At 29.6% G+C, this 15552-nt stretch overlaps 1 protein-coding gene across 1 annotated transcript in view; it reads left to right on the top strand.

Moving 5' to 3' along the window:
• The window catches only part of LOC132929680 (AF4/FMR2 family member lilli-like), a 63937-nt gene that overhangs the window by 40090 nt on the left and 8295 nt on the right, over positions 1 to 15552 (top strand). The window lies entirely within an intron of this gene.

Here is a 15552-nt window from a genome sequence, read left to right as displayed (position 1 = left end):
GTAGTTATATAGGCTTCGACCGAAAAATAACACATTTAGAAGATTTAAACTCTAGGTCATTGTTCTTTGAGTAGATCAACGGGTTATAGTTTATAATGCTCACCCGTCTCAACACGTATTATAATATCTATTCATTTAAATATAGTATATGTGTCGTTTTTAACCATGTTTTATGTAACCATGTCACTTTTGTTAATATTTGACTTTTTGACCTATGAATTATAATTGTAAAATATTGATGTATTGTAATATTTGTAAGTCTTGAATAATTTAATTCAATAGTTAAAAAATAAATATGATAAACCAATGATGTTAAAGAAAATATCTTCAATAAACGTGTATTGAAGATATTGGCTTTATGTACATATAGCAAACAGTATTAAACCGTAATAGGTATCTCGTTTATAATAAACTTTTTTTGAAATTGAACCCCTAACCAATAAAAATGTAGTATTATAGATATTTAGAATTATTATTTTTCGAATTACGCAATGAAATATAATTTGGGTAGAATACGTTGGTTATAATAACTCATTGAATCATATTAGCTATTTTTTTCGAAAATAATGATAGACAAATTATTAATTATAATTTATAATAATTTCTCTACAAAATGTATTTTTTATAGTGCGCATTGAAGATAATATACAAGAGTGTATCACAAATTCACAATGATCTGATTCAAATGTGTATTTTTAATGTACAATTGTCATATCTCCAAGATATACCATTAATCAATATTCAATATGTACTTATTATACCTACCTGCATTTGATATTATGGTTGCGGAATGGGCTGTGGTAAATTCCCTCGATTGTATGGTAAACTCTCCAGAGTTGTTTTAAATGTTATTGCTACATTATAAATTAGTGAACCAGATTTTCAAACTAAAGTATACATACAAATTCAAAGTTGCAATAAATAAAATAAAATTAGTAAAAATAGTCATAATAAAAGTATAGAAATAACCATATCACAAACAATAGATCACAAACTTAAATTTTTTGAAATCTGTGTTCATATAATCATTAAAATTAAATTTAAATGTTTTTATTTTATAATATATTATGAATATATGACGTTAAATGTATATTCGATTTATTTTATTTGTATTTTGAGTATAATTATAGCCCATGACGACATCTTTTAAATATATAATTTAACCAAGTCGTTAATGTAAAATGTTTACGCAGGTAAATTTTGGCGCGAATGGGCTGTACCCAAATTAATTTTTTTTGGCGCAAACGGGTAAGCCATTTGGAGTGCTTACAATCGCCCTGTGGAATAATACGCAAATATTTATAGACCTACTATTATTTATGTATTATACAATGATACTCATATAATGCCTTCGGATTTTAGTTTCGTTGTAGAGTTTCAGGTTTTATATTGATTATTATTTATTATATACGTCAGTCGGAGAATACCTATGAATCCTGCAATCGTCACTCCATTGTGCGGTCATGGTATCATTCGTCAATGCGTTACTATACGGATTACTATACATTTTGTTTATTTCCCGTGAAAACAACAGTGCCCGTCCGAATGATTCATTTGTGTATAGTGATTAGTGTAGTGGTAGATCGTATCTTTAAATCGGTTGACCGCGCTCGAGTTGTCGTCTTGCAGTGCCGCATTGTTGCGGCTGACAAGATGATTCATCGCGCGTGGCGGATCTCGATACATTGCTATTAGGGGGTTGATCAAACAGGTGTGATTCATAAGAGGTTTTCGAGCAGGATAGAAAGTGAAGAGAAGGGTAGATGGGCGTGTCGTTGACTTCAAACTTGTTTATTATTATTTTTATTTTTTTATTATCACCGTCCACCAACGACCGTTGCACGGCCGCCGCAAAGATGAATCATCGTCACTAATCACTATATACCTATACATTATATTGTACATCATGTAATCCGTTTACCTACATAATCTACTCGATAATTGATTTGTTAAAAAAAAATTGGGGTCCTGGGACGATGTTTGGGCTTATTCTCCCGAGATTCCTGACAAACGAGCACCCACGACAGTTATACACATCGACCTCGAAGACGTTGACGTCTTCCACCGTTGATCTTCACAGTCTCTGTTGTCCGTGCATATTTACCAACACATCGCATTATTATAAGGTACGCCAACGACCTATGTACCTATCTTAAGTCTAAATAGTAAGTCTATAGTTTTTACATTTATTTTTTGATGTTGTTATACTGTGATATATATTTGTTATTTGTCAAATTTTTATAATATGTTCTTTGAATTGTCGAGATACAATTTAATCTTTAGCTTTTATATAGAATTTATAAAAAAAAACCATATTATAGGTACATGACTATTAAAACAAATATTTAAATCATGAACTATTTTGAGTTATTACACGAGCGTTAAAATCATAGAATACTTTATGACTTTTTGAATTTTTAAATTAAATTACACAAGATATACACAAACGCAATATATGCGTAATGATAATAGTTGGCCACTCATACTTTTGATAATTATTAATTTATACATACATTAATATAACATATGCACTATGTTTAGACTGCAAATATTAAACCTAATTAATTTCCACGAAGTTATTTTGATAGTTGCTATATTTCACAAAAAAAAAAACATAAATACTTCTATTACAAAAAATATATTTTTATTTTATTAAACAAATAATATTATATAAATTTTCTTATTACAACTTGAATAATTATTACATATTTATAAAAACAAATTACAGAACTATGATTAAAAAAAAAAAATTATAAAATTAAACAATATTTAACATGAATAAATTTAAAATGTACTTGTATAAAACAAAAACAGAGTGACAATATTTGAGCTTTAATAATCAAATTCTGATTTAATTTTCCTAAAATTAATTTTAAAACTTAAATATTTGTGATGGATGATTTTTTTTTTTTTTTGTATATTCTGCTAATTTTTGTTACGATAAAAATAATAAAATTTAAACATATTTTATTTTCATACTCAGTAATATAAGTATCAGTTTTGGATCGACGTTTATATACTTCAATGATCTTCCAACCAACTACAAACGCTATTCTGTATTTTATTTTCAAAAGTTGCAAATATAGGAAATTACCAATTTATTATCATTATAATATAAAAGTGCAAAATTTATAAGTATTTAGTAAAGTTTGATAACAACTAAAAACTAACGGTTCAAAGTCAAAATGTACGAAAAAATGTACTAACCGAAAATGCAATATACCTATATACCCTGTATACCCTACCCATCCTTATTATGACTATTTTGTATGAATTTAAATACCCAAGTAAACTTAATATATTAAATTTATTTAGTGTTTATAGTTGATACTTGATTTAAATTTCAAGTATCAATAGCGTAAAAATATATGATGCATTTTTTTATAAAAATAAATTTTATAGTTTGTTTTAGTTTTAATTATGAAATTCTATACCACTAACAATTGCGCATGTTCCTATATGTCTAACCTAGTTTTTGCTTGAGGGTATTGGCAATAACTAAATCATAACATTTTTATTTTTCATTAAACTAGATTATCTATAATTTAATATTGTATGTGTAATTTGTTTATCGAAATTCTTTTCTGGATTATTAAAAACTATGTATAAATATTCATTTTGTCTACATTTTGGAGAATATGTTATTTCATTTTCAATTTAAAACCATTAATTCATTAATTATTAATAGGCGCATATTTCATTGAATATAATATAAAATATGTGTCGATAGGCTATAATGCGTTTATATATTGTCATGTGACACTCAATATTCAATAATGTCTACTCTATATTATAATTGGTATTATAAATATGATAATAATATTATAGTAAAACGTCGATAATTGAAAAATGTGCGCTAAGGTTTATGATATCGTAACGAACGATATGACTAATCACAATATAATATAAGTTTTTTGTAGGTTTAAATTAATATAAAAGAAATAAATCGAAAAAATATAAACGGAATAATAATAATAATATTATATTGAATACTCTCGATTGTTTAGAATTCGTCGAGTACTCTGAAGAACGGACAGTATAGGGCAGGTGCACGTATGCAACGTCACTATTATTATTGTATTATATTTGTTTCGTCGAAAACGAAATTAATAATTTTATTGGGAAAGAATAAAGTAGAGGACAAAATAGCGATTGACGTATAAACAGCAGGTTCGAACCATCGCATCGTTTCGTCGGAAGTGACACAGATACAAAATACACAGGACAATAACGTAATAATTATATCGTAAAATATTAATGATAGTAAAAATATTCGTGCTTCATATCACTGGCTGGCGAGAGGTCGTAGAGACGAAATGCGAACTTGCCCTTGACGATAACCCGCGGCAACAAAGCTGACAAAAATAAAGGAGGAAGGATCGTGTGTCGAAGACTTATTATATTATGTATAGTTAGGTCGGCGGTCGTCACTCGTTGTCGTCGCCGTTTCTAAACTCGATGGAGCGTTTTATGACGACGACCGGCCGTCATGCTCTGGTTCGTCGACGAACATGCGGCGTCCTTTTCCACCATTTTCTAGACCGGTCCTCGTATTTGAAACGTCTGTATACTGTGGCCGACCGCGAACTCGTTGTCATCACTCGCACGTTAATGCATAGCACGGCAGTAGATTCGTACATAAATATTACTAATTCGGTAATATGGTTTGATGCCAATCGTATTTCGTATTAGTATGGTCTTTGGGCATACATGATATTTATATATATATATTTAACCTATACAGATAAAACGAAGCAACACGTCACATCAAAATTATATGCATTCTACTATTGTAGTTCATTCGTCGCCGCTGTTTATTCTTGAATTAAGCACTGGATTCCTCGTTAATAATCGGTAACGAAATATTTCTCGCTAATCCGTCCGAAACGTTTTAGTTAATTTTAATAATTTATTAAAATTATTATTTTTTTTTTATAAAAAATTAAAATTAAAATGGAACGCAAAAAAAATTTTAAATTGTGATAAAAGTACTGTTAGTTAATAATATAATTATTATTTATTACGATTACTTGTAGAGTTATCTGCTATATTACATAATATTTATGAATCATTCAGTATTCATAATTTAAAATATTTTGAAGAAATTGTTGGCTAATAATATCAATGTTATGATAACTATTTTCTTTATTATTATTACAATGTACCTATATCGTAATATATTATATTTGTTTGTTTAAATTTATGTCAATCATTTTTACTTTTTAATCATTCTTAAAAACTTTATCTTGGTATTGTGTTCATTAAAACGTAGGTATATTGTATCAATATATATTATTTTTGTTTTACCCGCACTTTGGATTTAGAGGCACTTAAGCTGTTTCTATATACGATATATTATTATGATAACACTTGTTACGGACGCTAGTCATCTATATAGATAAAATAAATATAGAAGGTAACTTGTTCATTAATTTCTGAGATTTTCATTTTATCTGCCGTGATATTGGAATTCCTTATCATTATTTTTTTGAGAAAAACCAAGTAGGCCGTAAAAAAGCGTCTATTTTGACAAAACTGAACTCGCAAAATGGTTTTATGTATAAATATATACATACCGTTAATCAAGATTAAATGTATTAGGTATACTCCCTTATTATGGATCTATAAGGATCTAGAAGCATGGTGAAAACACGATACTTCATATCGTAAATTGACGGTGGGATGTTACAGGCTCGAGTATTATACCGTTTCATAAGCAATGTGTAAATAATAAAATAATATTATATATTATAATACTATATCAAAATGATTTTGCACGCATCACGATTACATAATATAATACTCGTGCGTATATATTCGCCTCGCAAAATGTGGATACTATACCTATACGCTTAACGCAATAACATGTAATGCCTCGCAGTGCGGATCTCGAACCCGGCTGGGTTATAGGATCCTGAAACGCATCTCAACTGACGCAGTTCACATATTATTATTTATTATCCTTTTCACGCTCTAACACAATGCGAACACCGCGGTGTCATCCTGATACTATTATATCATATTTATTGCGCAACGCGCGACGTGTAGCCCCATCGCCGTAGGTTTCGGGTATAAATACGTATAATACTTCTTTTTTTTTCTCACCTGTTCGACTGGTAATCTAGAAGACCATGGGCTCTATAACTGCTTATAAACTGTGTATAGTTTTTCCCGCGCATTTCCTCGGCCACCGGCGTCGTGTATTTGATCGCCAACCGTTGTCTTGTCCGGCCCACCCACGCAAGTTTTTTCATTGCCATTCGTGAATCTCGCTAAATGTATGGTAGTAGTTTCTAGTGGTTTTCGATCCAACCGTGACGCATTTAGATTGGGGATGGTGAATGAGACACCAGATAATATTGACAGAAATCGATATTACTTCATAGTGAAAATTGTAAGTAAAATCCTAATATTGCTATTATACGTAATACTTTATTATATTATTATGTCAATGCAAAATGACTAATGAGTATAAAGAACCTAAACATACCGCTATACTAAAAATATTACGATTTACGAATTTAAGACCAGAGTAACAGTGTTTTCCACCGTGTAATTCACGGCATTTTCTGTCGAAATCAAAATTCATTGTTTTTTACTGGATAGAGTAGCAGTACCCAATAGCGGGTGCAGCTATACATATAATGTTTTTATCAGCAGCAAAAAACGTTGGTGAACCCGCATTTTTGCGGACGAAGGCCGAAATAATATAAACACAATCTCCTAATTTTACATTATGTTAAATTAGGATGGGTTAGAGGTAAGTAGTATATATTTTGATGACAGAAAACACTGCGATAGCTCTGCCCTAATACATTTATTAAGAAACAATATAACAGCAAATATTTGCGATATAATATTATTAAGTGTAACAATGATATTTTTTCACCAAAGTATTAATTAAAAATTTGAAAAATAATGCAAATTTTAATCAGTTAAGTTATAAATTATTATAATCATTATAATCGAATAATTTTTTTATATTTAATTAATTCTAACAATCGTTTTAAAGTGCGTTTGTCTCACTAATACTGCAATGTAATAAATAAAAATTTCAATAATTCTAGTTTTTAACTCATCGTTATTTGATACTTACTGTTTACGTATAGGTAGGTTTATTATGTCTTATATGAGTGTGTTTATTATATTTTGGTTAAAAAAATTAGAACTCTTTTTCACACATTTTTCTCGAATTGTAATATCTACAAATAAATTGGCTGTTTGTCAAAATTGTTTTGTATAACAATACAAAATTGCGGTTAAAAACGTTTTAACAATAGCTTAAACTCACAAAGGTTTTTAGTGAAATACGTCTAAGAAAAAACCATATATTTTGTATACAACTTTTTATTTATACTTAATATATTTGATTTTTAGCTTTAGTTTCAATATAATATAATTTTGTTCACTCATGTATATAGATAATATGTAATAAAACCAACAAATTGATATTGTAACATAAACATATTTAAATTAATCATCATAAGTGTAATTGTAATTTATGAACATAACAAATTAACCAGATACCAGAATATCTTTATTATTTGTGTATTTAGGTAGGTACTATATTTGTATAAGAAAACAAAAATGTATATAATTTAATAATAAAAGTTTAAGATAATGATTCGTGTGAGCTTACAAAATATTTTTAAATGAGATAATATGTGAACTGTATTCGACTGTTCAAGGCAGTTCAAGGCGAATAAATCCAAATAAGAATTCGCGGACAAAAATGTATTAATGGAAACATTCAACATTCGTCATGACGAATAAATATACAAATAGGCATAACTACATAAGAAAACTAGATTCTCATGTTCTAAATAAAAACTTTGCACATATTTGTTGTCAGGGAAGTCATAAATAATATTATATATATATATATATATACATACCTACTTACTTTAAGTATAGGTACTTCTTACATATTATATGCTAATAACCTGCAATGAGTGTGTGTCGTAGTTTTTAAACTTTGATTTTGTTTAAAAAAAGTATTTACAGTATGTACAACATACATTTTTCAAAATGAGTGAATTAGAGATATATTTATATTATACGTCATGCTAGTTTAATTATATTTCTTAAAGTTTATATGACGAACACGTTTTATAGTTTGAAAGTACATAACTATATACCAGGTAGATTTGGCATACTGTATTTGTAGCAGCTCCAAAATAATTAATTAGTCTTGCAAACATATAACATATATAATATATATTTAATAATAAATTATGTACGTATATACGTATGTAGTTAATAGGTAATAGTACATATAGTTACAAGATCGTTCAATAAAATTTAGCACGTCGAACCCGTTTCACGGCCACATTTATTATATTAATATAGAGGGAGAGATCTAAACAATTATTTATGTAGTCTATATATGTATATATATTATAATTGTGGGGCTTGTATTGGCGGTGGCGCGGTGTGAACTTTGCTATAACGTCGTCTTTTGTAATTTCGTATGCAAATGTCAACGATCCGTTTTACACGTGTTTTGAATACGGTAAAACGAGCAAGACTCGAACACGGTCTTCAAAAACGTAGTATATAAGATATTATTATTATATCTATGTATACGAATATTATTATATTATGCAAGATAATCGGATGATGCATTTAATTGTGTATGAAATGTTATAAATTATCGTCGACTAGCCGGCCTAAGGCTTATATAGAGATTACTAGATCGGCCATATAGGCTGCAAGTTCTGCAGTTTGATTGTCGCATATTAATAGTAGTAAATCCATATTAGCTGAAATGTCCCGAAAAATTAACATACTAGAACTTGTCTCTTCTCCCCTCCTCCGTGACTATATGTACGCGTTTTTTGCAAAAAATATTACAACAATATCCTGGAGTCTGAGGATAAATTATCGCATATCTGCAGTTTATTATTACAGATTTACCTTATTGACGTTATTATAGGTAGATAGGTACATGGACTTGAATAATCTGTGCGGATAAATTCAATATTGTCGTTTTCGTTACACATTGCTCGTGTCCCGTCGGTTTTTCTGTTTTCGATCGAATACTCGCAAATGACCGGGGTTATACACTTATAAAACGTATATTATTTGAAGGTCATCAACTCAGAGTAATACGAAAATTACAAATAAACAGCAACACGCGAAATATCATGATTGCGTATACTTAACACTCACACATGCTCATAATATACAATGTATTTATGTAATGTACATGCATGTATAAATAGTGTTCGGCAATAATTTAACCGTAATCGGATCGTTCAAATTAGCATCTGTTTTTTTTCATTCGTCCCAGCTGCCCATATCATACTTCCAGCTGCCGCATCCTGCTTATATCGCCCTGAAATAAAGAAAATTTACAAATGTATTTTTAATAATATAATATAAAATATGTTGCCTATTCATTTAAACATTTTAAACTACAATTTTTATTATTATCATTATTATTAATTATTACCGTTATTTGCGGTGATGGATATTCTTAGTATTCTTAGCCGCCGAAAAAATATCATACATATAATTTATATAGTTATCCGGATTCTGCAATTATTTGTTTGGTTTGAACCATGACCATCATCACGATTAATTCGTATCGCGTCATTATTGTTTCTTATTTTATGATTGCCACCGTAACATATAAATACGTTTAAATTGGTAAACAATTGTTTTCCTATCCGACCGTCATGTATCGTGTGACGTTCTTCCGACTGACAGATATATATATATATATATACTCATAATTTGCACGCCGTTGAAATATAGGTTTGAACGTGTATATACTTATTATATTTGTACATAATATGTTACGGGTTTGGTAGGAATTTAAAGAAAATGTATCTAAAATTCTAAATAGATATACTTCTCCTTACTTTGACTGTGCACAATGTTCGATTTTTTACTTTGCTCGTAACATATATGACATGTCGACGTATGCGTGTATTTCCACCATAAAATGTCGGCAGTAGGTAACTCTAAACAATTATCATTTTATATAATATATATATATATATAATAATAATTAGATGTTTATAATATGCTTTTAAATTGGTTGGTTCAAAAAATTGCTGGAATATAGACTATAGTATAACAATATACCGTATACTGTATACCAAAACGTATTTCGAGATATAATAATAACGAACGTACAATTTAATTATGTCTATTATAGGGTTTTGGATATTTATATAGCTTACACAGTGTTAAACATTTCAACAATAGAAAAATGTTTTGTTTAAGTTTTCAGATTGAAGAAAATAAAAACCTACTGTTGTTTAATGATATTATTTTTATTTAAATGGTCATAATTTAGTTGATACTTTTTAGTTTGCTTTTAGGTCATTATATAATTCTCTATTGTAATTATAGTTGTATAATATCGGTGCTCGGACATTATTTACTATGTATAATAAATAATAATATATTGTCTGCTATGACATTGTATATACAACGTATATATATTATTTGGCTCGAAATCGAGGGCGCGGATCGTCATGATAAAATTTCGTTAGCGCGTATGACGTATAAATGGTATAATTTTTAAGGGCACGATGACGAGGGTTGTTCGTCTTGAATTTCTGTCCGAAAAATTGGTATTATTATGTCAAAAGCGGAAAATAAAGAATAGGAAATAAAACACACAATACACGCCACAGCACACGAAACGAAAATGTACCTAATACATTATGTCAACATAGTCGGCGCGCTCACGTATGCGTCATCTGGTGCATTTTATACGGGGTAGACGGAAATGCGGTGTTTTTGAAATACGTTTGTGTTTCATAAACAGCAACATAACAATAACAAAACATTATTATAAACGTATATAGAAGAAACTGAATTCCTGCGAAAGGTGTACGACCACCAACGAGTAGGTAGGTATAGGTATTGTATGATGTATTTGACGTATAAAATATTGTTATTGTGTGTACGCGTAAGATCTATATCATGGGGGGTGGTGAGTCTGTGGGTGGGTATACCGTGAACTCCCGAGAGAATCGTTATCAATTGGTAAAAACAAAGTGTAGCACATTGCACATTTGCACATAATAAATAATAATAGCAACTTTTGGTGCGAATTTACGGTTTATTTTTAAAAACAATCATCATATTATTGTTAGTTCTGCAAATGAATTTTGAACTTCGTGCATACCAATTCGTATTAACGAACGTTTGCGGTTCTTGTGATAAAAATTCTAAATGTTAATCAACTTTTTAAACTTGAATTTAATCATTACATTTATTCAAATTGTAGAAACTCATTTTAAATGACGTGTTGAAATTCGAATGTCGCCGACTGATAATTAACCATCCACAATATCTAAACTGTCGCCCGTGTTTTGCCTGATCCAATTAAATTTATATACTTTTAAGTTTACATCCCTGCAATAGTTTAAGTTTTAACAGTTTTTATTTATTTATTTTAACTAAAAATTATTCCTCTGTATACTTTCGTGTGTGACGAAATTTAATTGATAATGTATAGTTTAGGCTTGTATTGAATTTTTAACGTTTTTATCATATCTAGTATATAGTTGTATCGTGGCGGATATCATTAGTACTATTTGTATGGAGACATGTCGACATCTTAAGTTTTTTGCTTTTTAGCTAAAAAAAAAACAATTACAAATTGAATCGAGAAGCGAAAAAAAGGAGCAACGTGTATTATAATAATAAATAGTAATTCCATCATCATATCCAGTAATTTTTCACGCCAATTATTTAATGAACGAATGTTAAATTTGAGCTAAGTATATACATTATTATTATTTACGTATTTGAACATTTTTATAATAATAATTACGAATTATAACTGTGAAAAACGTTCACTTTTATGTACAACGACTTTATCGGTAATAACGTTTCTATTCATTTTTGTGTACTTGTATATATATAGTACCTAGGTACTTAATATGTTAAATGTATTACTTATATATTTTTACTCAATTTGCCATCCGTTAGAATTTTTTCTTATTCCCCATGATAATCTAATAATCTATACGGAAACAATCGCAAAATGTTTTATCGTAAACCCCCACGAGTGCTTTTATATAATATAATATGTACGAATACATATATATATAACGGGCTTTTGAAAAAAATAACTGAAATTATATAGTTTCAAGTTTGCGTATAATAGACACAACGGTTGAAACGATAACCTTAAAAACATACGGTCCCAAAAGACCTAACCTTGAGAAAACAGTGAAAATTTGTGCCAAAAACTCGTCAACGCGACATACAATGACGCAGCTGCAACGTATGTGTATAAAATATTGTTATTGACGGGCGAAAGGTGGTGCCTCTGTGCATGTATAATACTAATAATAATAATAAATAAAAATATTATAATAATATCGTGCCCGCGGCATAAGACCTTCGCACCTACTGTTTCGTGTCCATCGTTGCGTGTGCGTTTACATGCATCTATATACACATGCATACAGACAGTCTCTCTAAAAATCGTTTTAATGATATTATTAGTGCGACGGGAAAAGAGGAGGGTCATTGAGCCAAATATGTCGAGCGCGAGATCGTTATAAATTAATAATTGATCGGCGGTACCGCCGGTACCTATACACACATATATACCTACACTTTATCTGTATAAGTACTTTTCTTTAAATGTATTAGAGATAGTACTAAGTACAAGTATTTGTATGTAATATATTACATAAATATATATTATATATTACATTACACTAGGTGTGCATGGGTGTTTTTTTCTTTTATTTATTTAATCTTTCATAGTAAAACAAAAATAGGGGCTAGCGTTGCTATGAATAAAATATTACATTATAATAATATATTAGTTAGGATGTTACAATCAAGCACTTTATAATTATTATTAGGGCTTGGAACGTAGACTTTCTTTACCTTATTTTATTATAATATTGAAGCTTATAAATAATTACTATTATCGAAATATCTTCGGGTAGTGGGAGTATATTTATATAAAAAGTTTGTATTACTAATATATAATCTAGACTTATGTGCCTTTTATAGGATAATTTAACATAAGTATTAATATTATCACAGTTTATCTATTATTTTGGATAAACTTATTTATGTAACCTGTGTACAGCGGACAATAATAATAAGCGATTTATCTTAAGATGAGCTCAGGAGATGAAAGTTCAGAGAACGAATAAGCCCAAATGAGGAATTACTTCTTAGGATTCTAAAACACTATTTTTAAAGTATGTAAAATAGTATAAATTAAATGTCTATCAAAAAATAGGAACGGTCAACGTAATGTGATATCAAAATTGGGTTTTTACTTGTATTATTGACCTTACGTGCTTGTTTATTTATTAGATACATAGGGTGATTTTTATTTTATCATCCGACCACCCCGTATATCTTAGTAATTTAATGATATCATTTTAGCTTTATATTAAACGACTTAAAGACTATCAAAACTATTTTTTTGAATTTAATATTCGGAAAGTAGAATACTTTTCTGAGAACTTTGATGAATAAGCCTCACATAACCTTCGTTCTATTAACAGTCGATTATTTATGGGCATTTAAAGTCTAGATGAGTGGAATTGAATGTCGTAGTAAGTGGGGACATCATGTACATTTTTGGCGCGCCACTCCGCTCGCCATAGGTAGGTTAATACTTTACTTAGATAATTATTAAATTGTATAAACAATCGGAAATCGAATTTACTTTCAAATCTAAAAAATAAATTAATAAGAATAATAGAAAAAATACCCTCTACTTGTATTTATAGATCTGGGTGTATCCGTATCGAATAATGATGGGTTCTTTCTCGGACAGCTGGGAGAGACGGATCTAGAGAGAGAAATTCAAAAGGACATTAGACTTGCGTAATATTATTATGGAAATGACGGCGGCGGACGCGGAATTCTCATGGCCATTTCGCTACATATTATTGCAGTTTATTATCACTATCGCGCATTATTTTTACGGTTGTCATGATATAATATTGTGTGAACTTGGGCGGCGGTTAGATACGGACCCCAGAGCATAAGTCGTGCGGTGTGCAGTCCGTTGACATAACACCCGGACGCGAGTCACAGAAACACGTATGAGCAATGGGTATTTCTTTCTTTCCGATTCGTATTCGTCCACACGACGACGAGCCGGGCGTGCACTATTATTATTTATTATTTATCATTTATTAATTATTATTACTTCAACGCTGGGCCGAGACGCGCGTGACCGCCGATGGATCGCGTGTTTTGATTATTATTGGGAGGATGTCAGCCAAACGTATTATGTTGTCGGCTTGTCGCTGTCAAACATACGTGGGTACCTATGAACTGTACAGCGAAATCGCTGTTTTTTAATTTTTAATTTTATATACGAACCGATGAAAACAGATAACCGTGACCTATTATAAAAATTACTTAGGAAGTGTTTATCTATTATACTCTACCGAGGCTTTTTTCGATGGTTAAATTATTATAAAATCTATAACAATAACTGATTTATTGTTAGATTCAATTGATTTTATTCCACCATACCATTATTTCACGTTATTTTGAAATCAGCGTCCTTTCATAAAAAAATTCAAAAAAATCGCACAGAACAAAGTTGGTCCTGTACATAAAGTTTTAAAAAAATGTTACAAACCAAGTTATTATTTTCAATTACATGCCTATTTAGGACTTATGTACATTACAATATTTAAATCTTTATTTATAAGTTATTTATAGTTATATATAAGCTTATTATAAATTGTTTAAAAATTCAAAGTATTGTAAAAGACTATCGTTTAAACAGATAATATTTTAAAGTTTAAGTTTAATAATAGTAGGTATAAATTCACTTCTATAAACGTCCTCTTAAACTATAAGCATCGAGAGTGTGAACGTTTCGAAATAAAGACACCCGGATTGATACGTTTGTAAAAACTAAAGTTGCTGACATTTTTTTGCTTGTCTACGAAAACATAATATATACTCGTATATTATGATTTATGATTAATTATTGTGTTGGTCACATACTCACGTCTCAGATTGTATAAGAAGTAAAAATAAAAATTGATTGCGCAATGCTCTGTAACGTGTGTTATCGATACAGTCCATCTTATTATTTTTAAATGGATCTACTTACTACTATGGCTATATGCAATAATATACTATACTTAATTTGTATTGTTATGTATGTTACATAAATAACGACAGAGGCGATTGCTATTGATTGACGTATGAGTGATTCCGGGTATGGTCAAATGTTATCCGGCCGTCGTCGTTATCGCTGTTATCGGAGACGATTTTTTCCTAGTCCTGTGCAATAAGTTTTCCGACTGATTGTTTTTTCTTTGGAGAAAAAAAAATATAAGTACTGTGTGAAGTTGTTCTCACTCTATTTTTTTACACGTTACCCCAATTGTGTCGGCTGTAATAATAAAAAATATAATTTTCGCGTACTAATGTTTATTTTTTTACGTTTGTGGTGCACTAGCAGTTATTATTTTTATCATAGTCGTACCTACGCTTACCTATCACGACGACAATATACCTAATAGTTTTAATACAATGAGACTAGATTTTAACGTATGATAGCAGATTAAATGGAAAAAT

This window comes from Rhopalosiphum padi, chromosome 1 (assembly GCF_020882245.1).
Source record: "Rhopalosiphum padi isolate XX-2018 chromosome 1, ASM2088224v1, whole genome shotgun sequence".
NCBI classification, from domain to species: Eukaryota; Metazoa; Arthropoda; class Insecta; order Hemiptera; family Aphididae; genus Rhopalosiphum; species Rhopalosiphum padi.
Note: the sequence above shows the minus strand (reverse complement) of the source record. Positions and strands in the feature narration are given on the sequence as shown.